Source organism: Grammomys surdaster, unplaced genomic scaffold, assembly GCF_004785775.1.
Source record: "Grammomys surdaster isolate TR1022 unplaced genomic scaffold, NIH_TR_1.0 126143, whole genome shotgun sequence".
Taxonomy (NCBI): Eukaryota; Metazoa; Chordata; class Mammalia; order Rodentia; family Muridae; genus Grammomys; species Grammomys surdaster.
This window is the reverse complement of record NW_021620951.1, coordinates 1-7,029: the sequence shown is the minus strand read 5'-3', so window position 1 is coordinate 7,029 and position 7,029 is coordinate 1. Positions and strand designations below refer to the sequence as shown.

At 45.1% G+C, this 7,029-nt stretch overlaps 1 long non-coding RNA gene and 1 other non-coding gene across 2 annotated transcripts; both read right to left on the bottom strand.

The window, feature by feature from the left end:
* Nucleotides 1-204: 204 nt before the first annotated feature.
* On the bottom strand, nt 205-6,937 carry LOC114612239. Its single transcript, XR_003709969.1, has 3 exons — nt 5,630-6,937; nt 5,074-5,118; nt 205-370 (listed from the first exon to the last, which is right to left on the bottom strand). It is a non-coding gene; the product is annotated as an uncharacterized LOC114612239 (long non-coding RNA).
* On the bottom strand, nt 4,953-5,024 carry LOC114612241. Its single transcript, XR_003709970.1, has one exon. It is a non-coding gene; the product is annotated as a small nucleolar RNA SNORD50 (small nucleolar RNA).
* Nucleotides 6,938-7,029: the final 92 nt, after the last annotated feature.

Below are 7,029 nucleotides of genomic sequence, written 5' to 3'. Positions count from 1 at the left end.
GCGCGAGGTCCGCCCTGCTCTTAAGAAAGGAGCCTATCTCAGCAGCAGATTGCAGCGCCTCCTACTGCGCATGTGCTACCCTCCCACGCACGCACGCGCACTTTGACAATAGTGGTTCCCTAGCAGTCCTCAGCCTTCCTTCCCACTGACCCAGAGCACTGGCCACCGTGGCCGAAGCTCTCACTCTACATTCCTCACCTTGCGCCCACTTTTCTCCCGAGGGCCTTCAGCCGTTATTTCTGCGGCAGCGCCTCTCCTTCGAGGCGGCCCACACCAGCAGGAGCAGCCGCCATCTTTTCGGAAGCCCCCTCCTTTTCCGCTCCTGCCTCACGCAGGCTCAGTGACTTATGGCCAATTTGTAGAATCAGACCTTAGAGGAAGAGACTAGAGTGAGTCGATTGCTCTGGTTTTACCTAACCTCCACACTCCTCTCCAGATTTCCCTCTTGGAATACTTAGCCATCCTTATCCACTTGTGCCGATTCTTCAAGAGCAAATGCCTTGAGAAACATTCCCTGAGCCGGATGAGGTGGTGCACGTTTCTAATTCCAGCACTTCAGAGGCTGAGGCATCAAAATTATGGGGTTGGGTTCAGTCTGGTTACATAAGATAACCTTGTCTTAAAGCACCACTACCAGACAAACACCCAGAAACCTTCCTTGGCCACTGTCAATCTCATCTCACTCTGAGGCCAGCCTGTCCTTGCTCTACAGACAGCAGCAGCCAGTGGCACCTCCAACTCGCCTGATGAGTGGTTGCTCTTAAGCCTCGATGTCCACTCTCTGCCTCAAGACCTGCTGAGTTCCAGACCTGGCTGCATGGCCTTTTCCTTTGAACTCAAGAATGATCGTTCATCCCTTTCTGGAGCTGCAACATAATCAGGGCTGCCTTCCCTGCATTCGAGCAAACAGCAACCAGGGTCAAATCAGAGCCACAGTATAGAAAGAGTTCTGAGGTCTGGCTGATCTCATCAGCAGAGGATGCCAGACCCTGGCTTACTGTCCCTCCTTACTGGCAGCTTTCTCCCTGGAGCTGGCTCTCGGGTTCCTGGGATCCAGCAGTAGTGTATACCCAGGACACAAGCAAATGGTGACAGATTCGCTATGAACCATGTGGACTTTGTTCACATTTGTAAAGACTCCCTCTGCATACTGAGCTCCACCTATCCTGGCCCACATGTGGCTCCCAGTCACACCAAGGGTAGGGACAAAGGAATAACTCATGTGATCCTAAATGGGGCCCTAGTTCCTAGGCTTCCTAGTTGTGGAGCTCACAGTTTGGGTCAATCTCTGGCTCCTTCTCATCCATCATAGAATCCCTCCCTGAGGGTGGAGGCAGGAAAATGCTGTCAGTCTTTGTCACCCCAGTCCAGGTTGCCTGGACTCAGCTTCCCACAAACCTCAATATAGGAGGGTACCCAAGGAAGGTACCCTGGCTTGGTCTATATCTGAAGTCACACAAGTCAGATGGTGAGAAGGACTTTCTGGCTAAGGACAGAAGCCTCCAGTGTCTTTTCAAGGAAGAAAGGGCAGGCCCCAGCTCAGATGGTATCCTCAAGGGCTCTTGCAGAAGCTGCAAGCCCTGACCTGAGTGTTCCAGGGCAGAGGATGGAGAAGGTTGGCTTATGTGTCCACTCCTAACACCATGCACTCTTTACTCCTGGCTGTGTGCAGGCCTCCTCACCTGCACAGCATGCTAGCTAGCCTACTTGGTTTTCACCTTTACCCCTCCATCCACCTCTCCCAGATTTGCCACCATGCGCCCTCTGGTGGGCTGTTCCCTCCTTCCCTTTGTGGGTCTGCCTGCTGGGCTGCCAGCCTTTCCACTTTCTAGCTGACCCCAACTCATAGATCACTCACCGCTTTGAACCACTACTGACCAGATCTACTTCCTGGTTGTTTCTCCACCTGTACTGTGCAAATCTATGAACTGAGAACTCATGAACAAGCCAGAAGGAAATGCTCCAGCTTCTAAGTAGTGACTAAGAATGAGGGAGACTGGGGCTGGAGAGATGGCTCTGTGGTTAAGAGCACTGACTGCTCTACCAGAGGTCCTGAGTTCAATTCCCAGCAACCACATGGTGGTTCACAACCATCTGTAATAGGATCTGACGTCCTCTTCTGGTGCGTCTGAAGACAGCAACAGTGTATTCATATGCATACAATTAGAAGCCCTCAGCTCAGAAACTGTAATGTCCTTATTAGCATCCAACCTTAGGTTGTATCCCATTTTTTCATCCCACTAATACCAAGTTCCCAATTTAATCACAAACATATCTGAAACCATACTATGCTTTATTCATGCAGAGTCCCTTAAGCCTAACTGTATGTTCCCTAAAGTTGAACTGGTTTGGACTCAATCTGATTAATCCACTGATCAAAAGGTATCTCTTGCTGGCTGGTGACCACTGCCCTTAATCTATAGTTGGGAGGCAGGACTGTCAGAAATTCCTCAGGCCAGCTTGGTCTATGTACAGTGAGGCCCTGTTCAAAATAAACTTTTCACTTCTGTTTTCTATTTCTATAAGGTTGCTTTTGGTTTTCCTTGGCATTCTGTACCTGTATTTATGAAGAGAATAGAAGTTGTTTATTTCTGGACTCCTTGGCAGACTAGTACTCTTTAACATAAAAAGTACATAATAATTTGGACTATATCAAGTAAATATTAAAAGACCGATTAGTAGGCAAGGAAATAAGCAGAAGGAACTGCAGAAAGAGTCAGAGGCTTAAAAACAAACCATGTCACAGCACTGCCTTGCTTTCTTTGCTGGTAACTGTTTTGCAAGCTTGAATTGAAGCTCCAAAAACTTAAACTCTTCCTAGACAACCCTCCTGACCGATTTCTCTGTGTAGCCCTGTCTTGAAACCTGCTCTGTAGACTGGCCTTGGAACTCAGATTCACCTGCCTCTGCTGAGGCTAAAGGTGTGTACCACACCAGCTTTGTTTTGAAACCATTACAGCATCTGACCCTGTTCTGGGTCTATGAGATTTATCAATTAATGAACCTTAGACTGTACTCATGTGATCTTCCTGCTTTCGACGCATGAGTTTTATCCACATTTTTCAGTTTACGTAGAAATTCAGTTACTCTTGAATAGCCAATGAATCAAGGATGAAATCAAAAGGGAAATTAACATTTCTTTACATATATAAAAAGGAGACACAACAAATACCATGTGATATAGCAAAAGCAGTACTAGAGTCTGCAGGACACAACATGCACATAGAAACACAAAGCCAAAAAATAAAGTAGAGTATCAAATGAACATCTTTTTAACATCCTAAAGAAATAGGAATCAGGAAATGTGCATGGAACCAAGAGACTGTGATTGTCAGTGTTAGAATAAGGCAGAGACTACCTGACTAGGCGTGCTTCAACTGCACCCAGACACGGTACAGAGAACCCATACACAACTGCAGATTAACAGCCAACTCATTTTTTCAAAGGTAGAAACGTTTCCTGTGAAGAAACTAAGACCACCTCATCAATGATACCAAGAAAACTTAACATCTACAGGAGAAAGAAAAAACCAAACTAGATTCCTCCCACTAATTATGAAAACTGTAGAAAAAATGGCTAAGCATTAAGACTTTGAATTAGTGATAAATTAGGCAGAGGACAGAGCTGTGGTGACACATGCTTTTAATCCCAGCATTTGGGAGGAGGGAGATCTCTGAGTTCAAGGGCAGCCTGGTCTATAGAGTTCTTGGACAGCCAGAGAAAAACATGGAACTCCTGTCTTGAAAAACAAAACAAAAATAAGAAAAAAGAAAAAGAATTAGGTTAAGTGTTAAAACACTTTTAGTACAACCTTTGGGCAAGGGCACTCTGAACTAGTGTAAGAATTCCAAACCACAAAGCAACACTAGAGCAGAAAAATTTATCCACAACCAGGAACAATGACAGTACCTTGTAAAGGCTGGCAACAAACAGGACAGGCAGTTTAGTAGCAGAGTGTCCTATGGCTAAGCATGGTGAGTTTGTCTTTAATCTACAAACTGAGGCCAGCCATCTCTATAGTTGTATACTAGGACAATTTTGAGATACTGTCTCAAAAAACATAAGCAAGGTCAACCCTTGTCAATTACCACAAAGGAAAATGCAAGTATGCACCAGTAAGAATTTAGAAAGTAAAGCTCACTTAGTCTCAGCACTTGGGAAGCAGAGGCAAGTGGATTCAAGATAAACCCGATATAGAGAAACCCTTTCTCAAAACTAAGAAATCGGTGGAGAGGCCTGGACAAATGTAGTCATGGCATTGTGTTTCAGTTTCACAGGAAAACCTGATAATGTGCACAACTGGTAGTGCACATTATAATGTGGTAGTTAAGAGATTGATATTTGTGCATTCACACTTCGAAAACTCAACTTCCGTGTAACATGTACCAGGGCACTCTGGTTAATCTTCTGACACAAAAAGAACTGAAGAAATATTTGCAGTAGAATTTTTACTGCAGCACTTCCCAGTAACCACTGCGGGATGAATAAGGAAAAGCTCATAACCAATTTTAAAATCACAAAAATGTTGAATTGCTGCTTTACATTATGGTTGCATTCTCCGTTCACTCTGTGTAAGTGTGTCATAGTTCATCCATAACCTTCATAGATTTGAAACACTGTGTCATAGTCATGGATTGTCAAAACAATCCATTTACATACAGCCCACACCAAAAAAAAAAATGTACAAGGCTCAACACTGCAGGCCATACCAGATGCTGTCCTGCTCATTAGACAGATAATCAGGGACAGCCAGGGACATATAGACCCCATCTCAAACATCCCAGTACTAATACTGTGCACTTTCTTCTTGTCTCTCCCTTTTCTGGATATTTACCACACCAAGTTCTCATTGTCAGAAGTTGCGTCACTGGCCAGGGGTGGGGGTGGGGGACCACAGGCATTATGTTACTCCCAATATTAAAACAGAACACAACAGTTCTTTGTAATGGTCCATCTCAGAACCCAGATCCGTAACTTTGGTTTTTCAACAGGAATTCAGATTCAGGATAGGATCATCGTAGACTAGACCAATGACATTATGTGCAGCAGAAAACAAAGCAAAGCACCACTCACATGCTTTCATGCTGTAGGATCTTTACAGGCGACAGGCATTCACTGCTGGCAGAAAGAAGTACCATAACATGCTATGAGTAAGAACTGCATAAAAAACAAGACTATTATTTCACTTAAACACAATGGTCTTATCTCAGAAGCTGTTTCTGTCTTCAGGTCATTATCTTTGGGAAATAGTTCATCACTGTTCAGACCACTTATGTCTCAGAACTGTTAATCAATTTGTACACTAGTCATTCACTACAGCCATTCCAAATTAATAAGGCCAGAATAGGAGAAGCTGCAGTAGTTGGTCAGCATTATTTCAGAGTTCATTAACATACAGGAGGCTGCTTCTTATTTCACAACGGTAAAAATATAAGCTGACAAAAATGTAAATCCAGGTTTCATACACAGCTTTTAAAAGATGTCTTAATCATGTTACTTTCTGTTATGAATTTTCTCGGATACTTTGGACTCCCCTCCATCTAATGAGAAGAAACAAATATTAAGCATCACATGCCACTTCCTATTGCTCTAAATCTTCAATTAGAAAGCTGAGCTGTACCGCCCTTACCTTGGTTGGTTTTTTTGCAACTGCTTTGACCACACAAAGAATGATGTCGCCACTGTCCTTGTGGAAGGATTCATGTTCATATAATTGGATGTCTCTTGGGTGGCACTGGTACCTTCCAAACAGCACAAAAGGCTAGCATATTTTTCTGAAAACCCAGCTGTGTAAGAACCCACCCACGCGGGTAGTAAGGAATCAGAACACATGAGGCCTTCAGCCAGGCCGCAGGTCCCAATCTCCTCAGGGTCTAGGATCCAATCCCAAAATCTCTGTAGCTGCTGCGCTTTTCTCCGAGGAAATTTACACAGGTTCCCTAAGCTCAAGTCACTGGAGGCTGCTCCACATAACAGGACCCTCCAAATTCACTGTGCGCCCCCACATTTCGCTTGGTCTTCTGGCCTACTAACAGGCTCACCTACAGAAAAATGCTAACCCTCAGCTTTCCTGGGCAGCTCCCTTTATAGCATTGGTGGAGCAGGATAGAGGCTGCCCCTCCCTCTTTTCCCGATTGGACGAGAGTGGAAGTGGGGGCGTGGCCTTTCCTGAAGCAATGGGTGGAAGAGCTGGAGTCTTTTCTTCCAGGACATTCCAGGGCGTGGTGTGCGACGCCAGCTGTCATGTGCCTGTCCATTCCTGCGCATGCTCTGCAGTCTCACCAGCAGTCCTGTCTTCCGAATCTGGCAGGCTGCTCAGCTCTACTTGGTGTGGGATCAGCGCCAGAATTCAAAGGAACAGCCACTGCAGCTGGAAGCAAGGTCACTGCCTGCTTTGAGCCTTGTAGGCCGCTGGGCTTGTTCTTGACCTCAGCCTAACTGTAACCCCGGTCGGTGGCAGGCAGCATCCCATCAGAGAATGATTCCACTGTCCTGCTTTCTACTGGGTAACATTTCAGGATTTTGAAATCATGTGACTGCCCCTTCCTCTGCAGCAAGGCCTATATCTCCCATGTTTAACGTGAAGGAGACAGGTAAGGAGGGAAAGAAGGGGAAGGAAAGAAACAGAGAAAAGCAATAAAAGGGAGGTCTAAAGAGAACAGGAAGAATAGACAGACTCCATTGAGAAATGAGAGCCTAAGAGAAGAACTAGGGATGTAAAGTCGATGGACCATATTCAGGGGCTGAGAAACACAGAATACAATCATTTCATAGATGCTTGGAAGACTTGCAAAGACAGCAGGAGGAGGGAAGCCTAGCTTTAGGTAAGAATTTATTCAGTAGAATAAACCAGTGAGCTGAGAACTGATGAATCCAGTTTCATAATCAGAAAAAAATTATACCTAATGAAGAAATCCACAGTGGCCTAGGCCCTGTTTGGAAAGAGCTAATCTCTGAAGACTAAGCTAAAAAAAGCCACTGTCCTAATCTAGGACTTGCTGTGGGAGTGTGTCCACAAGGACACACTGA